The 25688-nt window shown below is 51.8% G+C and overlaps 1 pseudogene; it reads right to left on the bottom strand.

The window, feature by feature from the left end:
* Positions 1 to 593: 593 nt before the first annotated feature.
* The window catches only part of LOC141726561 (serine/threonine-protein kinase pim-1-like), a 43979-nt pseudogene continuing 18884 nt past the window's right edge, over positions 594 to 25688 (bottom strand).

Here is a 25688-nt window from a genome sequence, read left to right as displayed (position 1 = left end):
GCTGCAAGGAGAGAAAGCAGAAAGTGCCCGTCAGCTGAGGGCTCCTGTCCCCTTGTGCCATGGCCTGCGGTGCCCAGGCCATGCTGGCTGTGCCCAGAGCTGTGCCCAGAGCTGCCCATCCCTGCTGTCTTTGGCAGCAGAGCAGGAGGGCAGGACGTCTGCCCAGCCTGCAGCCAGCCACGGCACATCCAGCCCTCAGCAGCTGCCCAGAGTCAAAAAGCAGCTGGGCAGCTGACTGAAGAATTCATTGCATCTGCCCTTGCAAAGGGGGAATCTTTGGTGCCCAGCCAGGCCGTGCCATGTCCAGATCTGGAAGCATCCCCCTGCCTGTGGACTCACCTGCAAATTGGGCCTGGAGCCTGGCTTTGAAGAAGGTGCCAGAATCCAAGTCCATCATCTTCAGCTGGCCAGGCCAAGGAAGAGATTGTCATCCTTGAGGTTGTCCTTGGTGTCTCCAGCAGCAGCCCCACTTGGAACAGCTTCTCCAGGGGCTCCTTCTCCTTCCCTGGGGCCAGACCAGGCTCTCAGGGCTCTGCCCAGGGCCCCAGCCATCCATGAACCATACAAAAAAAACCAGGGCGGTTGGTGGCCACCAGTGCTTGCCACACCATGTCTGCAGCTCAGCTCCAGCCCAAGAGCTGTGTGTTCCCTTCTGCTGACCCCTGCTCAGAACTACAGGCAGGACAAAACCAGCTTGGTTTGCTTTGCCACTGATTGCCAAGAGATGCATGGAGCTGGTACCTGCCAGGCCCCTGGATCCAACTGTGCACGTGGATCTCTTTAGTCTTCTAGGGCAGAGGAACACCCTTCACCCAAGGATGACAGAAAAGATCTTCTAAGGATGGCCTGTCCGAAGGCTGCATGGACAAACATCTCTTAATGACATCTTGGCACGCTGGGGAGAGAAACCAGAAATCACCAATCAGTTGGAGAAGTTGTCCCCCTGTTTCCACGCCCAGGTCATGCTGGTTGTGCCCAGAGCTGGGCCTAAACTTCCCATGGATACTCTGTTTGGAGGAGAGCAGGATAGCAGGACATGTGCCACCTCCTCAGCAGCTGCCAGAGTGGGATGCCCATCAGCCCGCTGCTGACTCCCAGCACTGGTATTCCCCCGCGTGCCCAGAGATGAGGATCCACCTTGAGAGAGCCATCGTGGGAACAAGATTTGCCCACGGATGATCTCCTGGCCCCTCCTGAACGGGTGCTTCCCCATGACCAGGTGGCACAGCAGGAGGCCCAGGGACCAGATCGTGGCTGCCTCGCCGTGGTAGCGTTGGTGCTGGATCCACTCTGGGGGGCTGTAGGACAGGGTTCCTGTGGAACACAGACAGAGATCAGCAGGGGGATGCTGCTGCTCCCAGAGCCCGGCCCCAGCATCCCTGGGCATGTGGGGGCTGCCCCAGAGGCACACGGGGTGAGCGCTGCCCTCTCTCCAGCACCTGGGACTTGTGCACAAACTCGGGGCTGGAAAAGAAGCCACTGGTCCTGGAAGAGGGCAGAAGAAACCCTAGGAAGGCCCAACCATGACACACAAAGGAAAAACCCACCCAGTAGTGGAGAAAACCCACTCTCCTTCCCACCTGCACGGCCCCCAAAAATCTTAATAAGCCAAGGAGAACAAGGGGAGTGGAGCAGTCCAAGCCCTTCCTCGCCTGCACACCAAACCATCCAGGGCATGGGGTCAGACCCCTCTCCCTGCTACCCCCATGGGGGTTTGTGTCGGGCTGGCTGCCCCAGCTCCAGCCCCAGCCCAGGCCACAGTGGGTGCTGAAGGCTGTCAGCAGGGCTGGGAGCTGGCAACCCTCACACCCCACCCGGAACAACTCGGCTCCAGCATCAATCCCATTGCGGTGCTGCACCCAGGCTGGGCCACGAGATGCCCAGGAGCATCCCCTGTGAGGGCTCACCTGCAAACTGGGTGTAGGCTGTGTCTTGGAGGAAGGCGCCACAGCCAAAGTCGATGAGTTTCAGCTGCCCGCTGGCCAGGTCGAGCAGGATGTTCTGTGGTTTGATGTCCCGGTGCAGGACCCCGCAGCTGGTGCAGTGCTGCACGGCTTCCAGCACCTGGCGGAACAGCTCCCGCGCCTCCTCCTCCGGCAGGAACCCCCGCTCCGCCAGGACACCCGAGAGCTCCTGGCACCGCTCCGGACGCTCCAGCACCAGCAGGAAGATGTCAGGGAGCTCAAGCCATTCCAGGAGCTGAATGACACCGGCACAGCATCGGGACACCTTGGCCAGCAGCACGATCTCCAGCGGGGCGCTCGTGCCGTCGGGCTGCGTGAGGAGCGTGGTGCCGTCAGTGGGGCCGAGGCCGTGCCGGGGCTCTGGGAGCCCTCAGCCAGCCCGGGATGCTCTGCACGCCCCACTCAGCCCACGCCCGCTCTCCCCGCAGGGCTCACGGCGGCTCCCACCCTGCCGGGCCCCGGCTCCTCGCCGCCCGGCACGGCCCGGCTGCTGCCGCTGGCCCCGCTCACTCACCAGCTCGCCCCAGTGCCGGATGAGATCCCTCGGCACGCATTTGATGGCCACCTGCGAGCGAGGGAGAGCAGCGGGGTGAGCTCGCCGCCCGCCATGCCCAGACCCATCCTCCTCCTCCATCCCCTCCTCCCGCGCCCGCCGCCGGCCCCGCCACTCACCGGGGCGCCGTCCGAGAGCCGCGTGGCAGCGAAGACGCTGCCGAAGCCGCCGCACCCCAGCAGCGACCCAAGCCGGTACCGCTCCTGCAGGGCCTCCTGCGCCTTCCCTGCGGGCGAGACGCGGCTGTCAGCGCTCGGCCCGGGGCCAGCCACGGTCCCCGAGCGCCCCTCACCCGCCCCGGGCCCGGCATCCCCACCCGCCCCGGGCCCCGGCGGCTTGGGGCCGGAGGCCGCGCTGCCGAGCGGCGGAGCTCGGGCCGGGGAAGCCGCAGCGGAGGCGGCGGGAGCGGCCGCGCCGCGCGTGTCCTCCGCGGGGCCCGGGGGGGGCCGGGACCGGGGCCGGGGTCGGGACTGGACCCTGCGTCGGGTCCGGGGCCGGGCTCGGGCCAGGCGGAGCCGAAGGGCGGCGATGCCGCCCCAGCCCCAGGCACTGATGCCCGCCCAGCAGCGCCACCGCCAGTACAGCCAGAGCCGGGCGGAGGCGAGACCGCGGCGGGACGGCCGGGGCCGGGCACGGGGCAGCCCCGCCCGAGGCCGGGGGCGGGCCGGGGGCATGGCCCGGCCCTGCAGGGGACAGGGAGGCGGGGAGAGGAAAGGGACGCCGGGCAAGGGACTCTGAGAGAACGGTGCGGGACAACGGGAAAGGGAGAGAAAGAGAAAGAAAGAGAGAAAGAGAAAGCAAAGGAGAAAGACTATTAAAAAGTATCTATTTTGCTGCTTCTGCCGCCGCCGCTGCTGCCGCCGCTGCTGCCGCCGCTGCAACTGAAGCACCGGGGCCGTTCGTCCCCGTGTCCGTTCCCCGCTCGCCCCACGAGCCCCACGTTCCAGCCCCGCGCGCCCCGGGGACAGCCCCTCCTTCTATCCAAACACGGGAACTTTGCAGCCTTGAGCCCGGACGCAGAGCCCTGACTCCTGCACACTGGCACAGCGATCCCCTCCCCTGCTGCTGGGCATTGTCCTTGCTGAGGGTCAGACACTGCCGGGCCACCTTCCCTTGGGGTAGGATTCCTACCTGACCCCAGCACTGCACTTACACCTCCAGTGTTGCTTTCCAGTAAAAAGAGGGGAAGGAAAACTGTGTGTGGCTCATGGTATTTTAGAGTGTCCAAAAGTCACTAAGTCACTGATCTTAGAGGTGAGGTGCATCGGGAATTACTGGGATGAAGATGCAGTGCAACATGGAAAAGGGGAGCATAGACATAAATAGAGGAAAACATCTTGGATTGTTTCTTTCATTTTCATTTCCCTTCTGGAAAGCTGTTTCAGTTTTCCAGGAATCTTCTCCTGTCTGCTCTTCCCAAGAATCTCTCATGGAGAACATGGTCAAGCGTCTGTCACAAGATTTGCCACCAGGAAATTATGCCACTGGTGAAATTTTCATTTTGACTGTTTGTGCTGGTTTAGGGCAAATTTTGGGAGGAAACCTCCAAAAGGGTCCGTCTAGAAAGCAAGTTCAAGCAGCCCCTCCCCCTACTAGTTCAGGAAAAGACTTCCCTTGAGAAAAGTGAAAAAACCCCAGTTTATTTAACAAGTAAAGTATTCACAAGCATGAAAAATTAATAATAATAAATAAAACCTCTGACACAGCTGAAGAGATGGCAAATTCAGGAAGTCCTTTTTGTGGGTTGTTGTTGGCTCACTCGGTCTCTTCTAAGTCCCTCTGGTGCTGAAATGGAGAGTCTCAGAGCTCGGTGGGCCACAGGTGTGAGCTGCCGCTGGTGTTTTTCTGGGTTTTCAGTCCAGAGCAGGTTTAAACAGTTTCCAGAAAAAGAAAAGTCACAGTCTGAGGAACTTCTCTTCCTAAGCTAGCTAAAACCAATTTGCTAGACCTGGGCTGTGAAGGCATCGGGAAATTTCCAAATCTGGGCACTGGCGGTCCCAGCAAACACCAGATCTGGATGGTGCTGGAGCCAGAACCTGCACTTTTCCAAATTTTGTCTTTCTGTGCCAGCAAATCACTGGGCTTGGGCTGTGCCAGCACCAGGAAGTTTTCAGATCTGAGCGCTGGCGCTGCCAGCAAACACCAGATCTGGGTGGTGTCATTGCCAGTGACAGAAATCTGCCAGATTTGGGCTCTGCTGGCACTGAGAAATTTCCAAATCTGGGTTCTGGTTACATGAAACACAAGATGTGGGTGGTGCCAGACCCAGTAGCAGGAAGCTGCCACTGGTTTTGGATTTCTGTGCCAGCAAATTGCTGCCCTTGGGCTGTGCCAGAACAGGGAAATTTCCAGATCTGGGCACTGGCAGTGCCAGCAAACAGCCCATTTCAGGCTCCAGGCAGGACTGGATCTGGATGCCTTCCTCTTTTCTTTCCTTCTTTCCTTCCTTCTTTCTTGGGATCCTGCTGCCAGCAAACTCCAGATTGGGCAGTGCTGTCAAGGGGAAATTGCCAGGTTTTAGCTTTCTTTGCCAGCAAATTCTGGACATGGGCGGTGCCAGAAGAGGGAAATTGCCAGATGTGGGCACTGGCAGTGCCAGCACACACCAGATCTGGGTGGGGAATGTGCCAGCACCAGGAAATTGCCAAATGTTAACTTTCAGTGCCAGCATATTGCTGGAATTATGCTGTGCAGGAACCTGAAAAATTCTGGATCTGGACACTGTGGTATCAGCAAACACAAGATTGGGTTGCTGTAGGTACCAGGTATTTGCAAGGTTTTGGCTTTCTTTGCCAGAACATTACTAGACTTGGGCTGTGCTGGCACCTGGAAATTCCCACCTCTGGACACTGGTGGTGCCAGCAAACACTGGATCTTGGCATTGCCAATGACGGTAGCAGGGAATTGCCAGATTGTGGCTTTCTTTATCAGAAAATTGCTAGACTTGGCTCTGCCAGAACAGGGGAATGTCCAGATGTGAGCAGTGGCAGTGGCAGCAAACAGCACGTCTGGGCACCTGTATTGGCATCAGGAAATTGCCAGATTTTGGCTTTCTGTGCCAGCAAATTGCTGGAGTTGGCTGTGCCAGCACTGGGAAATTTCCAGATCTGGGCACTTGCACAGCAAACACCAGACCTGGGCTGTGCTGGTGGCACCACTGGGAAGCTGCTGGGTTCTGGCTTTCTTTGCCAGAAAATTGCTGCATTTAGGTTTTGCTGGCACTGAGAAATTGCCAGATGCTAATCTTCTGTGCCAGCAAACTGCTGGAATTAGGCTGTGCAGGCATCTGAAACATTCCCAATCTGGGCACTGGCTGTGTCAGCAAACCCGAGATCGGGTTGCTGCAGGTACCAGGTATTTGCTTGGTTTTGACTTCTATTGCCAGCAAGTTGCTGCACTTGGGCTGTCTCAGAATATGGAAATATCAAGATCTGGGAACTGGCAGTGCCAGCAAACACCACATTTCAGGAAGGATTGGATCTGGACCCGTTCCCTCCCTGCCTCCCTCCCTCAACAAGGTGCCAGAGGGGCTGGACAGCCAGGCAGAAAGGGACCTGCAGGGACTGAGGGACAGCAGGCTGGACATGAGCCAGCAGTGTGCCCAGGTGGCCAAGGAGGCCAATGGCTCCTGGCCTGGATCAGGAATGGTGTGGCCAGCAGGAGCAGGGCAGTGATTTTTCCCTTGTGCTCAGCACTGCTTGGGCAGCACCTCCAGTGCTGTGTCCAGGTCTGGGCCCCCTAATTTAGGAAGGACATGGAAGGGCTGGAGCGTGTCCAGAGAAGGGCAACAAGGCTGGGGAGGGGTCTGGAACAACACAACTCCTGTGAGGAGTGGCTGAGGGACCTGCAGTTGTTTATCCTGGAGGAGGCTCAGGGAAGACAAGGCGGTGGCAGGGCACAGGGTGGACTTAATGATCTCCAAGGCCTTTTCCAACCTTGCTGATTCTGGGATTCTCTGGAACCACCCTTGGAGCAGTTGTAGGATGAGCCCTGGGCCTCCTCTTCAGCAGCTCCAGCAGCCCAGGTCCCTCAGCTTTTCCTGCCAGCCCCAAAGCCCATCCTGTCAGTCCTGCAGAGCCTCTGCAGCTCCTCCTCACTGCCCAGAACAGGGAGCACCAGAGCCAGACACAGCAGCCCAGATGTGCCCCCTGGCCTGGGAGGCCTCTGGCAAGGGAGCAGCACCAGGCACTGCAGGAGCCTGCAGACAATTGACCTGAAGGCCAAAGCTCCTTAGCTCCTTCTGAAAGAGCAGGAACAGTTCCTCATTCCAATGAGGTGGAATGTTGGGCACCACAGCTCCAGGCGAGGACTGGACACAAGTTTGCTCCCACTGAGTGCTGTGATGGGTTCTGCAGGAGCTCTGGGCTCCTGTGCTTGCCAGACACAATGAGGAGAGAACGAGTCAAGTGCACTGATGTGGAAATGGATATGTAGAAAGCTTTTAGGATGTAATAGAAGGCCCACAGAGTATGAGTCTGTATATAAATCTTGAGACAAGAAATGCCAACTTAAAAATGCCATGGAATAGGACAGATATTGTTGAGAGAGAAATGGAACTGGAAAAAAGTTCCAAAAGATGGCCTTGCAAATAAGACTTTGGAAAAACAGAGCTATGAAAGATGCATTGTAGTGGGACCCACAAGGGGTAGTTTTAAATAATTGGCTTTAAGGCATCTACAGCATGGCATGGCAAAAAGCTGATAGACCAAGACATACTGTAATTAGGAAATAGTTGGGTTCTTAATTGTGATGGCGTGAATTATAACATCTGTATTATCTCACCCTTCTCATGAGACTGAAAATGGAATACAAGTTTTTAAAACACCTCTCAGTTGCCCCATCTCTAGGTCAAGAAAAGAGTATTATCCAACACACTGACACACCTTTGCCCCGAGCATAACCCAACCTAGACCAAACACACTGAAAGGTTTCCCCTTTGGCCCATGTCTCGAAACATCAGGTCTGCTGTTTGACAGCTCAGGTTGGGTTGGTGTCAAGGAGTTCCCTCAGAAATACTGGGTTTGTCTTCCTCTGTGCCTTCCCCTCAGCAGCCTTGGGGATGCTCCTGTGTGAAGCCATCTGTCTCACACAGTTTGAGACAACTTCAAACAGGATATTGTGCAATAAGTCATCTCTTCTAAAGTGTTCCAACAATCCCTTTCCAGCAATAGGAAATTACTACTGATAGATGAAAGTGGAAAACCCCCAACAGTTAATTAACAAACAGAATCCCTCCATGACACGCATTCCAAGAAGGCGCTGGGGTCTCTCTCGGAAGAACAGGAGCTGTCACGGAGCAGTTCCAGCAGCTGATGGAAGCTCGGGGGCTCGTCCGGCATCGGCTTTCTCCCATGGCAGAGCTCCATGGAGCGGGCAGGGCAGTGAAGCAGCTGGGCTGGAGCCCCTCGCTGCCTTTTCTCCCCGGCGTGGCTCAGCCCACAGACTCTCGGGCTGGGAGCGGGGCCGCTCCACTCCTGCCAGCACCGTGTCCCTGGGCTTGGACAAACAGTTTCCTGCCAGGAGAGCCCTGCACACTGCTCCACAGATCTTTCATAAAGGCCCAAACCAACTCCAAACTCTCTGTCTGCAGCAGCTTTGCACAAAGGGCTGCAGCAATCCAGGACAGCTGCAAGTGAGTGTCTGAAGGCTCTTGTCTTGTTCCTGACAGCAGAATTCTTGATGATCTTGTGCAATTTTATTCAGATGTAACATGAGAGCTGAGGATTTTTGTTAAAATACTTTATGATGAGTAACAAGCCTTGGGAGCATGAGGTGCATGACTGACATGTGAAAGCATAAGCATATCCTCCAAAGTGGCCAGTTTAATTGTCCATTTAATTACTCTTGTATTTACTCCACACTAATGAGGAAAACCAAGCTCTGCTTGCAGGCAAAACAGGCATGGGATACACTACAGTCCCTCGCAGGCTCAGCAGGGCTGGCAGTGACACAGCAGGCAGTCTGCTTCATTGTGAACCACTACAGAGCTACATCCCAATCTGGTATTACTAAGAGCTCCTTTTCTACATGAGACACAAAAAGGAGATCCCAAATGATCTTCATGCAAGCATGCAGTAAAGAACTGCTCCTGCTATCCTAATGAAGCATTTGCTTTGGCAATTACACTCTTCCCATTCATCTCTTGATGCAAACACTTCAGGTTTTCCCCCACACCCCTGCAAGGCTGGCAGTCGCTGTTTCCCATTTCCTGTTCTTCCCTAGAGATGGTGCAGTGGCTGCTTTGAAACAAAAAGCCCTGGGATCTGGACAGCTTGAAGGAGCATGAAATGCTAATTAAGTGCTCATATTGGTAATACCCAGGTCTGACCTTCCCAGAGCTCTGAAGCACCAGCAGCAGGACCATACATCATTCCTGTTGATGGATGTTCATGTTTCTGATGTGCAAGAGCAATGACTTTGAGGAGGGACAAAAATGCCCGTCTTCAAACAGTGGGTGTGCAAGGAGATGTGAAGTTTCACAGCCTTTTCTAGGATATTTTAGAAAGATCTAAGAGAATATTGTGGCATGGGCTAGGTCCCTAATTTAGTCTCCAGAGGAATCCCCAAAGGGCACATTCACTCTGCTGCCGATGGCAACCCCATAAGCTCATGGACCAGTTTTCCCTGCAACGTGCCACACTGCCTGGGCTTTACTAGGCTAGGACTAGAGCCAGAGCCAAGCAAACACATGCCAGGTGACATTGTGTAACATCAGAAGCTGGCAACCATGAGGACTTTGCTGTCAAAAGGTTACAGTTTGCACCGGGCCCAGAAGTGTTTTTCCCTAAGGCAAAGCAAACTGAAATGTGACGTTTAAAAGCTTCAAACAACTATGAAAGGAAACTGCAGAATAATTTCTGGAAGGGCAGCATTGTCAATGATCATGCAGCCTACCAACAGCTGGAGCTGAATTCAGAATTGCTTCTTCCAGCTGTTCAGGAATTCATTCCACTGGCAAGCACTGGTCCATGGGAACAAATGATCCCCTAGCTCTGGGCTGAATGGCGCCCAGGCTGCAGTGCAGATTTGAGGAACCCTTGTCACTTGTTATTGGCCTCCGAGTGCACTCATCCTTCTGCAAACAAGGTGCAAACAACACAGCTGGACTGCTGTCCTGCGTAAATATACATACAGGTGACTTTGCCAAAGCAGTGCATCGTTTCCCAGTGAAATACATGACCTCTTCTTACCTATGGAATTGTGACTGAAGATACCTGTGAGCCAGATCTGTGGGAGATTGCAAAGGAGCAAAGCTTTGGGATTTGGGCACACTTCTCTTGGTTTCTTTCCTCAGGCCTTTGGAGAGCACAGAACACACCTAGGTAGAAAACCTTTGACTAGACAGGATCTTTTGGATCCATTGTCCCCCAGACAGGTCAACGGTGGCCCTGTTGTAATGCCAAGTAACAAAGAGCAGCACAAATGACACAAAGAAACCATGGCCAAAGAGGAAGAGGAGAGGCCCAATGAGGAAAGGATGTGGTGAGACACTGGCACACTGAGTGAGCTGCACTCCCATAATCTCTACGCTAGCAGGTCCTGGTCTCACATTCTCCTCTTGGTTTATTTAAATTTTATTTATTTATTTACTTTTTTCATCATCCAAATAAAATTTATACAATTAAAAATATGTCATCAAAACTTAAAGACAGAATCAAAACACATTAATTCAAAACTACATCTAAAAATCAGAACATATGTACATCTGTGTGGTGGTTTGACCAGGAAGAAGTGGGAATTCTGGGATGCTGTGGTCAAACCAATGGATGCTTGGAGTTTGATATTGGCACCTGGTGTGACCAGTGGGGTCTGGACACACCTCCGAGAATACACAGGGGTTAAAAGCAGAGCTTCGGCCCTGGGAGGCTCTTTTGGGACTTCGAGGGAAGGAGGTCAGATCTCCCTCCCCTGTGCAGCCGCTGCTGCTGGGCGGGGGAGGGGCAGCCATGCGGTAGCCCCGGGCCTGGACAGAGATGGGGGGTGAGGAGGCCCTTGAGGATGGAAGGGTGGAGGAGCAGCCCCAAGAGACAGCCATGGGGCAGCCATTCTCCCCCCAGGAGAGAGAGAGAGAGAAGAGCCGGCGACGACGAATGTGATAGCAGCCAGCCCAGGAGGAGAAAGGGGGGGTGAATGCAGCGAGGGAGGAGGTGCCCGGCCGCAGCCGCAGCGAGTGTGGGATGTGCCGGAGCCCCGGGACAGACAGAGACTGAAACTTTTAACTCTTTTGCTTACATGACTGGGACCTTGAAAAAAATGCTGATCCTCCTCGGAGCTGAATAAGAAGGGAGATAGGAGATGAGATGAGACAAGGACCTGGCCCAAAGGATGTGGAGATGACTGAGTGGGGAGAGATGATTGGAGTGGCATTTTGGCTGGACTTTTCTTGTGTGGCCATGGACTCAGTTTGTTCCTGTGACACAGAGACTGCACTTGGGGGGAAGCAGTGCCTCGGAACCAGGAGGGTTCTTCGTGGGGACCCCTCGGCCCCAGGGGGTTGGAAAAATATGGGGGGGACAGATGTCCCAAAGCAGAGACTGTGCCTTTTTGGAGTGAGACAAGGCATCCTTAAAAGACAACCCTAAAAGCAGCTCTGGTCCATGCACGGTGGTGAGAGCACTGGGCACGGAGGGAAGATGTCACAAGCGGCAAAAGGACTTTCCGGGCAGTGCTGAGTGACTTGGAAGCACACGAGATTTCAGCGTGTTTCCAGGGGAAGCCTATGGTGCGAGAAGGACTCGTCTCCTCTTCATGAACTGAAGTTTGAGTATTCTAAAGGGTGGTGCCAGGCTGGGCAGTTGGTGATTTGGGAGAATGTATCGGATTGGGAAATTCTGGTTGTGGGGAGGAGGAAAGTGTTTTTTGTAAGGTTTTCAATTTTTTTTTTCCTTATAGTTTTTCCTTTTTTTCCTGTATTTTAGGTAATAAAGTGTTCTTTATGTTTAAGCTAGAGCCTGTTTTGCTTATTCCTGGTCACATCTCACAGCCGACACCAGGGAGAGGGTACTCTCATGGGGGCACTGGCTCTGTGCCAGGCCCAAACCATGACAATCTGTAACTATCAAGCCTAACACATCAATCCTATTCTTCAAACACTCTCCATACAGGCGTCAGCTTCTTCCTGAGCTTGGAGGAAAGAGAGCTCTTCTGGACGGGAGGTGAGGACTTTGTGGGTGAGGGAACATGGGAAGAGTCCGGAGGAAACTTCTCAGTAGGACTGTAACCAGCCAGATCTGCAAAATGGAGACACAAAGTTTAACAGAGAGGCAAAGTTTAACAGAGGCCACCATGTAAACCTAAAGCATCTGAAGCTCCATAATTCCTGGGACACATTTCCTGGAAATGTCCAAACAGCTGCACAGGGAAACATGCTCCTGCTGACAGAAACTTGAGGCAGGCCAGGGCACAACCCTGAGCCACTTGCCCAGAGCTGGCACAGGCACAGCCTGGCCTCTGGGCTGCCCTGGGACAGCAGGGAGCCCAGAGCCCTGTGCTCCCCAGGAATGGCTCAGCTGCACATGCACCCTCCTGCTCCTCTGCCTGCCCCACAGCTCAGCAGCCCCACAGCTCCAGGGGCACTGGCAGCAGCACAGCTCATTGCAGGGGCACGTGCAATGCACAGCTGTTCCCTGGCAATGTGCACAGCCTCTCTGGGCTGCCACAAGACCCTTCCTGCCAGCAGAGATTGGCCCAGCTCCCGCCACACCTCTGTGTGAGGCTGAGCCGTGATTGCCTTCACCTTGTCCTCCATCTGGAGCTGCTTCAGGCCCCCCATGCCATGAGTAGGAAGGGCAATGGAGAGAGCAGGGGCAGATGCACACAACAGAGACCTGCAGCAGGATTGAGGCTCTTTTCACCCATGTATCCCCAAATCTGCAGAACTTTGGGAAACAACAAATGCAGGGAAAACACGTTGTTGGCTATGAAGTTGCAGAATATCCAGCAATGCAGCCTGTTTCTTCTGTGGGGCTTGGCAACGGATCCATCTGAATGTTTTACTCCATTCCAAAGCTGAGGAAAGGGTGGCAGGCAGTTTAGCCAGGCTGTCCTGTTCCAGAGAGTGTCTCTTGGGAACTATCCGGCCCAGCACCAACATTTAAGGCAGCATTTGCTTCAACTGTCCCATGGCAGTCAGCCTGTGAAGGTGCCTGTAAAGTGATTCATCATCTCAAGGCTAATGTGAAACATCACTTTGAATAGAAAGTAGAGCTCTAAGGCCAGCACAGTCATACAGGGCTCCTTTGGCAGGAACTGCACCTGCTGTGCAGGCTGTGCCACACCCAGCAGATTGTCCCCCATGTGCTCCACGCCCCAGCAAGGAGCCTCCTCATTTCTCAAGTTAATGGCATCATGAGGAGACATGGTTTTCCCAGGGCCTCTGTGGTTAGAGCTGTGAAATACCAAACACTGCTCACAGCTGCATTCACAATTGTCCCTCTACCCACAAAAGCATAAGCCTCTGTCCTTGGCCTTTGCAGGCACCTTCCCTTTCCCATCAGCCACCACATCTAGGAAAATCTGACAGACTGGGAGAACTCCAGGAAGCAGCAGGAAGCTGAGTCAGAGGAGCTTTAGTTTGGATATCAGGAAAAAGGGTTTTTCACCCAGAGGGTGGTTGGGCACTGGAACAGGCTCCCCAGGGCAGTGGTCACAGCACCAAGCCTGACAGGGTTGAAGGAGCATTTGGACAACAATCTCAGGCACTTGGTGTGACCCTTGGGCTGTTCTGGGCAAGGCCAGGAGCTGGACTCGATGGTCCTGATGGACCCATCCAACTCCCCATATTCTACAGTTCTGTGATTCTGAGAACTAATGGGCTGCAGGAGGGCAGAAATAGGTGACAAGAGGGAAGAAGTGAGGTTGGTTGGAGAATCAAGTCACTGAGTCCACAGAAGATGCAGGATACAGGACCCTTCCCTCCCACCATTCCCATTCTCTGTCTCATCCCTTCTCCCTCCCACACACGTGAAGGTGAAGAATATCACTAAAAGAAGAAGAACCTACTTGACTCCCATGTCCATGAGAGCAGTCATTGCTCGTGCAGGAGTCACATTCTCCACCATGATCCCCAGGGTCTGACTGGCTGCTTTCTGAACAAATTCTGGCTAGCTGGACACCATCTGGGGAAGGACCCGAGCAACCTCATCCACCTCAGAGTCCATGTCCTTCTTCAAGGTTACAGAGAGCTCTCTGTCGTGGGGTGACAGCCTTTATCCCAATATCGTGTGTTATGTCTGGCAGCTGTGCCTTTTCCCCCACCCCCCCCCCGGCAGTCTGGCTGTGGCGGGATGGGGAAGAGAGGAGGGGGGGGGGGGGGTGTGACCAGGCACTTTTGGCTTTTGGCTTTTGCTGCTTGGCTTTGCTAGCTGCTTGCTTGCTTGCTTGCTTGCTTTTTGCTTTTGCGCTGTTTTTTTTTTTTCCTTTTTCTTTTGTTCTCTCTCTCTCTTTCTTACCCTCCCCTGAAGATACTGGACCGGCTCCGGATCGGACCTGCGAGCTCCAGGACACCCGAAGCCTGCTAGAGAAGATTCGGCGCCCTCCACAACACAGTCTGGTCCCTTTTCTTTTCTTGTGTTGGGGAGTGTTCTTTTGTTACTTGTAAATAAATAGGTTTTGTTTTCCACTTTGCTCCTCCGAGAAATTCCTTCCCGAACCCGGTGTTGGGGGAGGGGTGGTTGGAGGTTTGTTTTGTTCTGGGGGGCTCCCTCTTGGAGATTTCCCCTAATTTGTCCTAAACCAGGACAATAAATTTTTGGTGCATTGGCCGGGAAACCGGAGGCCAAAAACAGTGGAAAAAAAACCTATAACAATAATATTTTGGTTTTGGTTGTTTTGTGGGCATATTGGTGATTCATAATGTCATTTGGAGTGGAAGCTTGCCGGTTTTTCTGGTCCCTAGGGGCTTTTGAAGTTTTAATACCTTTGTGGTCCCTAGGGTTATTTCCTTACCCCAAAATAGCTCTGATGTTGTCCCTAATAAGTAGCTTTTGTAAGCGGGGGGCACTAACCAGAATAATCATTGTGCTGGCCTTATGTGTGATGATGTGTCGGATAACAGTGCTGGACTTTATTTCAGGAATGTATGGATTGTTGTCATGGCTGTGTACTCAGTTTGTTTGGGGAGAAGAAGAGGAAGGGGCTTTTCAGCCTTTGTCTTCCTTCTTCTCCTACAAATTGTTGACATCTCTATTAGAAAATACTGACTTTCCCCTGAGTTTGAAAGAAACCATCTTTCTGGCATTTAATTTATTAAGCCTTGTCTATACTGTCTGGAGTGTATATAAAATGAAAGCTGAGATTTCTAGAGGGGTTAGAGAGACTCCTGATTCAGGAGTAAAACAAAACAGGAAAAATCTTGACTGGAGGGGGAAATGGGAAGATATGGGCCATACTTTAAAGGAATTTTCTGATCCTATAGACTGGGACTTTCCATCTGATCAAATTCAGAATCCAGTCGAGGTGGCAAAGTATTTGAGGGAGAAGTGCCATGGTAATACTAAGGAAGAAAGGATTACTGCAGTGAGCTGGGCCTTGGCGTTTGTTTACCGTACTCTGCTAGATACTGTGGAGCAGCAGATAGCAGAAAGGGAACAGGGAGATAAGTTAGTTACTATCCCAGTGACCCAGGCTGCAGCTAACATCCCAGGCTCCAGGCTAGCAGCTGAATCAGACAATAGGCCCCAAACCATGGCTGTTGCAGCTAATACAAGAGGTGGAAAGTGTAAAGGCAAGACCGATCGGAAGGTGGAGGATGATGACGATGATGCAGAAGAAGGACCCTCACCAAAATCAGAGGCCACATCAAGGGGCACAGAATCTGGAGCCAATATTGACTCCTTTTCTCTGAAGGACCTCAGAGGCCTAAGAAAGGATTACAGCCGACAACCTGATGAATCTATTATTAGTTGGTTAGTCCGCCTTTGGGATGCTGCAGGGGAGGTTACGATTTTGGATGGTACTGAAGTGAGGCATTTGGGATCCCTGTCACATGATCCTGCCATCGATCAAGGTGTGATGAGGGGGGCTAACCCTCACAGCCTCTGGGAACGGGTCCTAAGAAGCGTAGCAGAACGGTACCTGTGTACGGATGATCTCTATATGCAGCAGACACGGTGGAAGACCATAGAACAGGGGATCCAACGCCTGAGAGAGATGGCGGTCGCAGAGCTCGTTTTCTCAGATGACACAACAACTAGGAATCCGGACCTGGTACCATGCACTCCGATAATGTGGAGGAAACTTGTGCGACTTGGGCCACCTGAATACGCTTCTGCCCTAGCAATAATGAAGCGAGATGATACATATGAGACTGTGCTCGATATGGCAAAGAAGCTTCGAGCGTACGCAGATGCTGTGCATGGCCCAACTCATGCCAGAATTGCAGCAGTGGAAACCCGACTGCAGAAACTAGAAGACAAAATAGAGGAGAATCATAAGAAACTCCGGGAAGAGATTAAGGAGGACCTTATTGAAATCTCAGCCGTACAAATTAGAAGCCCTGGTGTCCAACGCCGGCGCTCCTTTGATGGGGAGAGAAGGTACATCCCACGGGCTGAGTTATGGTTTTTCCTGCGTGAGTCTGGAGAAGACATGAGAAGATGGGATGGAAAACCCACCGCTGCTTTGGCACAACGGGTGCGTGATTTGAAGAGAAGAGAAAGTATAACCAAAAAGATAGCAGCTCCGGTCGCTCGTAGCCGAGATGTTAAGTATGACGATGACGATGACATGTCCGATCCCCTTGAAGGAACTTCCAAGGCATATGCCCAAGGAAAGAAGGACAATCTGGCTTAGAGGGGCCCTGCCTCCAGCCAGGAAGAGGCACGGGAGAACCGGGTTTTTTGGAAGGTGTGGATCAGATGGCCTGGCACATCAGAGCCACAAGACTATGAAGCATTGGTTGACACTGGATCACAATGTACCTTAATGCCATCGGAACACGTGGGGACAGAACCTGTCTCCATTGCTGGAGTGACGGGGGGATCACAACAGTTGACGTTGTTGGAAGCTGAGGTGAGCTTGACTGGGAAGGAGTGGCAGGAACATCCAATTGTGACTGGTCCAGAGGCTCCGTGTATTTTGGGCATAGACTTTCTCCGGAATGGCTATTACAAAGATCCTAAGGGATTCAGGTGGGCTTTTGGAATAGCTGCAGTTGAGATAGAGGGTATTAAACAATTGAATACCTTGCCTGGACTATCAGAGGACCCATCTGCAGTAGGACTTTTGAAGGTAGAGGAGCAGCGAGTGCCAGTTGCCACCTCAACAGTGCACCGCAGGCAGTACCGGACGAATCGAGATGCTGTGATCCCCATCCACAAGATGATTCGAGAGCTGGAGAGCCAAGGGGTGGTCAGTAAAACCCACTCACCCTTTAACAGCCCTATCTGGCCCGTGCGAAAATCTGACGGAGAGTGGAGATTGACTGTGGACTATCGTGCCTTGAATGAAGTGACTCCACCACTGAGTGCGGCTGTACCGGACATACTGGAACTGCAGTACGAGCTGGAGTCCAAGGCAGCAAAGTGGTACGCGACCATTGATATAGCTAATGCGTTTTTCTCCATCCCTCTGGCAGCAGAATGCAGGCCTCAGTTTGCTTTTACATGGAGGGGAGTGCAGTACACCTGGAACCGATTGCCCCAGGGGTGGAAACACAGTCCTACCATCTGTCATGGACTGATCCAGGCTGCACTAGAAGAGGGTGAGGCTCCAGAACATTTACAATATATTGACGATATCATTGTTTGGGGGAACACGGCAATAGAAGTGTTTGAGAAAGGAGAGAAGATAATTCATATTCTCCTGGACGCCGGATTTGCCATTAAGAAGAGCAAAGTCAAGGGACCTGCCCGAGAAATTCAGTTCTTGGGGGTGAAGTGGCAAGATGGACGGCGTCAGATTCCTGCGGATGTTATTAACAAAATCACTGCTATGTCCCCACCAACTGATAAGAAGGAGACACAGGCTTTCTTAGGTGCTATAGGTTTCTGGAGGATGCACATCCCTGAGTACAGTCAGATTGTGAGACCCCTTTATCTGGTTACCCGCAAGAAGAACGACTTCCATTGGGGCCCTGAGCAGCAGCAAGCTTTTGTCCAGATCAAGCAGGAGATCGCTCATGCTGTAGCCCTTGGTCCAGTCAGGACAGGACCAGATGTGAAGAATGTGCTCTACTCTGCAGCCGGGAGCCATGGTCTGTCCTGGAGCCTTTGGCAAAAGCTACCTGGCGAGACCCGAGGCCGACCATTGGGATTTTGGAGTCGGAGCTACAGGGGGTCTGAAGATAACTATACTCCAACAGAAAAGGAAATCTTGGCCGCCTATGAAGGAGTCCAAGCCGCCTCAGAGGTGATTGGTACAGAGGCACAACTCCTTCTGGCACCCCGACTACCGGTGCTGGGATGGATGTTCAGAGGAAAGGTTCCCTCTACCCACCATGCCACCAGTGCTACTTGGAGTAAGTGGATTGCCCTCATTACGCAGCGCGCTCGGATTGGGAAGTTAAATCGCCCTGGGATTCTAGAAATAATTACAAATTGGCCCGAAGGTGAAAGCTTTAGTGTCGCAGATGAGGAGCAAGAGCCAGTGACCCGGGTTGAGGAAGCTCCGCCATACAATCAGTTGCCAGTAGAAGAAACACGTTACGCCCTATTCACTGATGGTTCTTGTCGTGTCATAGGGATGAAACGGAGGTGGAAAGCAGCTGTATGGAGTCCCACTCGACGGGTTGCAGAGGCTACTGAAGGAGAGGGTGAATCCAGTCAATTTGCTGAAATCAAAGCTATTCAACTGGCCCTAGGTATTGCAGAGAGAGAGAGGTGGCCAAGGCTCTATTTGTATACCGATTCTTGGATGGCAGCCAACGCTCTATGGGGATGGCTGAAGAGATGGAAAGAGGCCAACTGGCAGCGCAGAGGAAAACCAATTTGGGCTGCGGAAGAGTGGAAGGATATCGCTACTCGGTTAGAGAAGTTACCTGTGAAGGTTCGCCATGTAGATGCCCATGTCCCCAGAAGTAGAGCTAATGAAGAGCAGCAAAACAACCAGCAAGTACATCAGGCTGCAAAGATAGGGGAGTTGAAGATAGATCTCGACTGGGAGCATAAGGGAGAGTTATTCTTAGCACGATGGGCCCACGATGCCTCAGGCCACCAGGGTAGAGATGCCACCTATAAGTGGGCACGAGACCGAGGGGTGGATCTAACCATGGACAGTATCTCTCAGGTTATTCGTGACTGTGAGACGTGCGCTGCCATTAAGCAGGCCAAGCGGCTGAAGCCCCTCTGGTATGGGGGGCGGTGGTCTAAGTACAAATACGGGGAGGCCTGGCAGATTGATTACATCACACTGCCCCAGACACGCCAGGGCAAGCGCTATGTACTAACCATGGTAGAAGCCACCACAGGATGGTTGGAAACCTACCCTGTGTCCCATGCTACAGCCCGTAACACTATCTTGGGCCTTGAGAAGCAGGTCCTTTGGAGGCACGGTACTCCCGAAAGAATTGAGTCGGATAATGGAACTCATTTTAAAAACAATCTTATTAATACTTGGGCTAGGGAACATGGCATCTAGTGGGTATACCATATCCCCTATCATGCACCAGCTGCAGGGAAGGTGGAAAGGTACAATGGATTGTTAAAAACCACCTTAAAGGCATTGGGAGGGGGGTCTTTAAAAAACTGGGAGCAGCATTTGGCAAAGGCTACCTGGTTAGTTAACACTCGAGGTTCCACCAACCGAGCGGGTCCTGCTCAGTCTGAGCTCCTTAATATAGTAGATGGGGATAAAGCCCCAGTGGCCCATGTCAGAGGTTTGTTGGGAAAGACAGTATGGATCAACCCTGCCTCGAGTACAGACAAACCCATCCGTGGGATTGTCTTTGCTCAAGGACCAGGTAATACATGGTGGATAATGCAGAAAGATGGAACAACACGGTGTGTACCTCAGGGAGACCTGATTGTGGGATGAGACTCATATATGACTGTCATTGTTTGTTGAATGTGAGACAGAAGGAAACTGTAAGTGTCAAAGGTTTGAGCAAGTAAGATGAGAGGAATGCGTAAGTGTCAAAAGGTGTGAGTAAGTGAAATGAATGTTTTTTATTGTATGTTCACGATATGGGATAAGGGGTGGAGTGTCGTGGGGTGACAGCCTTTATCCCAATATCGTGTGTTATGTCTGGCAGCTGTGCCTTTTCCCCCACCCCCCCCCCGGCAGTCTGGCTGTGGCGGGATGGGGAAGAGAGGGGGGGGGGGGGGGGTGTGACCAGGCACTTTTGGCTTTTGGCTTTTGCTGCTTGGCTTTGCTAGCTGCTTGCTTGCTTGCTTGCTTGCTTTTTGCTTTTGCGCTGTTTTTTTTTTTTCCTTTTTCTTTTGTTCTCTCTCTCTCTTTCTTACCCTCCCCTGAAGATACTGGACCGGCTCCGGATCGGACCTGCGAGCTCCAGGACACCCGAAGCCTGCTAGAGAAGATTCGGCGCCCTCCACAACACAGTCTGGTCCCTTTTCTTTTCTTGTGTTGGGGAGTGTTCTTTTGTTACTTGTAAATAAATAGGTTTTGTTTTCCACTTTGCTCCTCCGAGAAATTCCTTCCCGAACCCGGTGTTGGGGGAGGGGTGGTTGGAGGTTTGTTTTGTTCTGGGGGGCTCCCTCTTGGAGATTTCCCCTAATTTGTCCTAAACCAGGACACTCTCCCAGAGTGCCAATGGCAGAGCAGGAAACCTTGGAATAGAGGTTGGTCACCTGGGGAAGTTATGAGGGGAAACATAAGAATCACCTTGAAAAGAAAACCAGTTGCCTTCAACAGAAGTCCCAGGAAATGACAACACATCCCACTGTGTCCAAGGGAACATACAAGGACAGGAAGAGCAGGAGAGCACGAGCACAGAAAGGCACTTACTCTGGCACCAATTTCTGGCCTCAGACCTTCTCACTGCAGGCCTAAAATAAAAATTTCATTCCGTGTTCTACTTAACCCTTCTAAATGTCCACAGCTTTGATTTTAGGCCCTTTTACTAGAAAATTAAAGCAAGGGCTGCTTTCAAATCATAAAGGCACAAGTGATAAAGGTAAAAGAGTCAGGTGCTCCTGCTCAAAAAATCAACACTAGCAGGTGAAGCACTATGCCAGGAAACAGAAAACACATGCTCAGGTCTACAGAATAATTTGCAGTGTTGAATTACAGCTTTGGCAGAGACTGGGACTCTGGCAAATAACGTCATCAGTGCCTCAGTTTCTGCATTTGCACATTGCATTATCAAGGCACCACACTCAGACATGAGTGTCAGATACCCGACCTGCCAGTAAATATAGCTGCATGTACCCACAGATCCTACAGACAGCTGACAGACATTGGAAATCTCAGGCAGAAATGAAGGCAAACCCTGAGCACACATGGAGATGAACAAGCACATACCTACTCTACACACTATGTATGAAGTATATGGGACAATTCAGAACAATGTTCTCACCTCGCTGGTAACTGCCAAGCAAACCTCACCAAGTCTACAAAGCAGGACCTCTGAATGGGACCCAGCCAGGTGTTTGATGGTGAAGAGTCCCTTCTCCTTCAGCTCCCTGGAAGGCAGAAGATTGATTTTTCTCTCCACCAAGGCAGCACCCTCTGAAATGACCAGGCTGGCAGCTCAGTTGAACAATGGGAGAAGCTTTTCAAGGAGTGCTTAATGAAATCGTGGAAGGCGTTGCCCCAGGATGCTGTGGCTGTCAAAAGCATTCTCTTTGCCAAGAGGCAAAGAGAGGGGTTTCAGAGTGGCCATTTGAGAAGACAGTCTTTCTGAAACCTCTGGCACATGAGGCCCCTCTGTCACTGCTTCCTAGAAGCTGTGGGACCGGGCCATGCTGCTGTTTGTTGTCACCTCCCTGTACCTGTCCCTGAGACACAGTGCCACCAGGCTGTTACTGGGGCATTTTCCTTCTTTGCCAGCCCCAGCAGGCATTCAGCAGGGAGAGTCTGCACTGCCTCTCTGGAGCTGAGTTTCCACTCTACGATCTCAGGCTCTCTGTCACCAACTCCACTCCCCCTCACACATTCCCCAAAAAAGCAGCAGGATGTCTGCTGGCACCACCTCGGCCTGCAGGAAGGCCAAGTGGGTCCTGGCCTCTTCTGACCCACAGCACAGCTTTCTTTCATCCCAGCATGGAAATATAAAAACTGTATTATCACATCACATCACACAGAGGGCCAGGAGCTTTTTTTTTTGTCTGCAAGTGTCCACAGGGCATTGGGAAAGAGGAGAAAAAGAGTGTTTTGCAGCAAGCAACCTGGCTGCTCAGGCAGGATGGTAGGAAAAATGTCTGGAAGCTTCTTTTTAGGACTTTGGTTGTTCTGGTGAAGCTTCTTACAGAGCTGATGGACAGATCCCAGAGCTGTGGAGAGTTCCTGGGAAATTTGTCCTTGGATATGTCTATGAATGCTCTCCCAGCCATGAACTGCCATCTGTGTCCTGTCCATATGTTACTGCCTTGACTTTTGAGTGTCTGAGGTGCCTCTTGAGGCTGCTATGGACATCCTTCACCAAGGAATGGATTGTGATACAACATCCCTTCCTGCTTATGTTTGGGCACTGACAGAGCCTGGACCACACTGGCTGGAGCTTGGGCTCTGGCCAAGCAAGATTGCAAATGAGAGCAGCTCATGGTCCTCAGCTCTTCCCTGCTGCTGGGACAGACAGACATGGCCATGGGGACACAATGGAGCTGCCCCATCTGCCAGGTCAATAAAAAGGATGTGAGTTTTCTCTGCCCTGTCACCACCAGTTCTGCCTGGGCTGCATCCTGCAGTGGGCAAAGAGAAATCCAGCGTGCCCACTCTGCAGAAGAATGATAGAAGCTGTCAGGTTTTCTGAGTAGGGTGAACAGGACTACATACAATGTGCCATCAGCTCCCCCAAACAATTGCTGGAGACCAGCAGGGAGAGAGCCTGGCCACCTTGCTGAAAGCAGCCCCCCAGACCCTGTGATGGCTGCTCCATCTTCCCCACAGGGAACACTGTCCCCAGCTGAGCAGGGGGCTGCAGGACCAGAGCCTGTGGATGGCCTCCTGCCCAAGGAGTGGGCTGAATTTTTCAAATAAAAATGTCATCTGCTGGACCAAAGGTGGCCCTGGCTGCAGCAGAAGCTGAAGGGAATATGCCAGCACCAGAGATGGCTGGTTAAGGAATTCATAGAGCAGCATCCTGCACGCCCTCTGTGCCTATGGTCAAGTTGTCAAAATCTTGGTGCCAGTACTGCAGCTTCTCCTCTGGAGCAGTCTGAATTGCTGCTAGCATAGTCCAGGATAAAGAAGCAAAAAGGACCTTTGCATGATCTCCACAGATGTTTTATTCAGCCGTGCAGGGAGATGTTCAGGTCCCAGCACCCACACACAGAGGGTCTCACTTTGTCTCCACAGGGGCCTGGGGGCTGACCCTGATCTCAGGGCAGTACAAAGATAAGGAGGGCAATCAGGGAATAGGGAAGGTGTGGCTCAGGATCGCAGGAACAGACACAGGAACAGGGGAAGGAGCCAATGGGGTCTAACAGCTTTTGAGAGAAACTTCTTGTGTCTCCCTAGTCCAGGGAATGCAACCTCAGGGTCTCCACAATTCCCCGTGTTTTATATTATTAGGAAAGCTTCTCTGAAGGATCAGCTGAATCAACACAAAATGACAAAAACAATCAAAAGCACTCATAAGACAATTGTTCAAAATGCAAACAATTCTGAGTTCCCAATGTCCCAACAGATTTCTTGGAGTGTCTTGGATCTGGCAGGAGGGATGCAGGGTTTTCTTAGCACAGTTTATCAGGAAACTGAGTCACACCTACTGAACCTCTGGTCCACGGCCTCCTCACTGCCATCGTGCAGCAAGGAGGCCCAGAGGCTGCTGTGCTCTGGGCCTGTCAGGGATGAGCACAGCGGCTCTGTGGCCAGTGCCAGCTCCAGCTCCAGCAGCTCACAAGAGGAGACTCCTTCCAGAAGCTCTGCTGGCTCCAGTGTGGCAGACCAACAGAGCCCACTGGAAGCCCCCCTCCATTGCAGCCACCCCCAGCTGCGCCCATCATCACTGCAGAGCAGGAGCTGCCCCAGAGGAGCCGCGGCCGGAGCTCATGGCAGTGGCAGGTCCCTGTGCCCAGGGCAGAGCCACAGAACCTCTGCTCCTGCCTGGGACAGGGGCTGCTCACCCCGGTGTCCCACCGAGAGGAGGGATCCTGGGCCCCAAACTCTGCCCAGCCCTGCCAAAGGCCACCCCGCCAGCAGGGCCAGCAAGGTTCCTGCAGCCATTCAGTCAAATCAGAGGAAACAAATGTCTCTTCAGCTGACACAGTCTCTGCACACAGCTTTCTCCCCTTCTTCTGCTGCCTTTCCCTGACTCCAGCAAGAGCTGCAGGAAATGCTGTGTGAGCCATGATGATGGGAGAGCTACTGATAAAAACACTGGGGTGATGCTTTCAGAGGAGTCATGAATGGAAGATTGACCAACCTTCCAGCCAATGGTATGCCAAAAGTTTCCATTCTTTAAATAATTGACTGCAATAAATTAGTAAAAAGAAAGATACGGAAACAAATTAAATCTCCCACAGCTGCTGGCTTTCCTCAGGCTCCATGGTCTATGTATTGCTAGACTTACTTCATTTAGGTAGAATGTTAACTGCCCTGACTTGTTGGAGACTGACCACAAGGTCTCATCTGTGGTGGGCAGTCACTAAAATTAGCTCAGCAGAGGCATCTTCAGCTGTCCAAGTGTAGCAGAAATACATATTCTCTGCTTCATGGCTGTGTGGCAGCAGGTGCTGATGTGGATTTGTCAGCGTTGCTTCATGGATTACTCCTGGGAAGGAATTGTGTGCACAGGCACAGTATGATGGCTTTGATCTCCTCTAATTACTCCAATCAGGTGATGGCCAGAACTTTTAGGCAAAAAGCATCATAATTTACAATATTCCCCAAACTACTCCTGTGGTTTTGATTTTCTTACTGATTAGGTTCAGTGTGTGGCCTCAAGAAATCAGTCCAGAAAGAACAGGCAAACCTCAGCTTGCAAGTTAGAGTTCAAGTTTTTAATCTGCCATTTTTGCAGCATCTACAAACTGCTTTTCAATCTATTTGCAAAAACATCTCTTAGTTCTTGCTATGCCTATCCAGAACCTGACTCTGTCCTGGTTTTATTTTGATTTGAGATCCAAACATGATTATTTTCTGGACAGGAAAGTAAGAACCAGCTGCAAATACAGACTACAAGTGTGAATCTGTACTGCAGGAACTGAGCTGTAGCTTGGAATTAAAGGCAAGAAGGGATGCCATGGTAAATGGGAACATTTAGTGCTGGCATAGGAGCCTTCTGCAATGCTCCACCAACCCATGGTTCACATTGCTACAAACTCTCTTTCTGATGTTACAAAGAGTGTTGAAGAGCTGACTGTAAGTAAACAAAATAGCCAGAATGTTAATTTTTGTTAATATGGCGAACAATGACTACCTAATATTTCAGAGCTCATAGAAGTGAGTATTCAGATTTTCACTTAGTATGTGCAGGCAGTTTTAATTTGAAATCAGCAAGTTTATCCAAATGAAGTTATCCATAGGAATTAATTTGCTCTATGATCTACCTAAAAATGCCTCATTATCTGATAAGTTTAGTAGAAATTTGCAAAGTCAACAGTCCACAGATTTTCATTTCTTGTTTAGTGGCTATTCTGCAGGAAAGCTTTTACAGACGAATCAGTTTGGATGCAATTAAAATGCCAGTACATTTCATCTAGCCATTTTGGTATTAGAACAAAACCATATGACTGCACAGCCTTTTAAAAAATATTTGCAAATAGATTTTCAAATCAACGGTCTGAGTAGGACTCAGAATACAAACTCTACCAAACTTCAGCTCCATTGGAAGTTTCCCTTGTCACCCTGTGAATCAACTCTACATTCAGAAGATTAAAAGTCCCCATTATGGTGGATTTGGTATGGTTAGGAATTGGGGAAGGTTCTTCTTCCTTCTCAGCTCCATGCTGCAGTGCCTTTGGGATGTGGCCTGCTGGCCGTTGTTTGTGCAGCCCTGGTGTTTCTCCATGAGGCAGAAAGTGCAATTGCATTTCCAGCCCAAAGCCCGTGAGGAGTGGGGCGTGCAGAGCTGTGCCAGACCCAGGCCAGCAGCTGTGCCCCCAGAGGGTTTT

The sequence above is a fragment of the Zonotrichia albicollis genome, chromosome 36, assembly GCF_047830755.1.
Source record: "Zonotrichia albicollis isolate bZonAlb1 chromosome 36, bZonAlb1.hap1, whole genome shotgun sequence".
Classification (NCBI taxonomy): Eukaryota; Metazoa; Chordata; class Aves; order Passeriformes; family Passerellidae; genus Zonotrichia; species Zonotrichia albicollis.
This window is presented reverse-complemented; position numbering and strand designations above follow the sequence as displayed.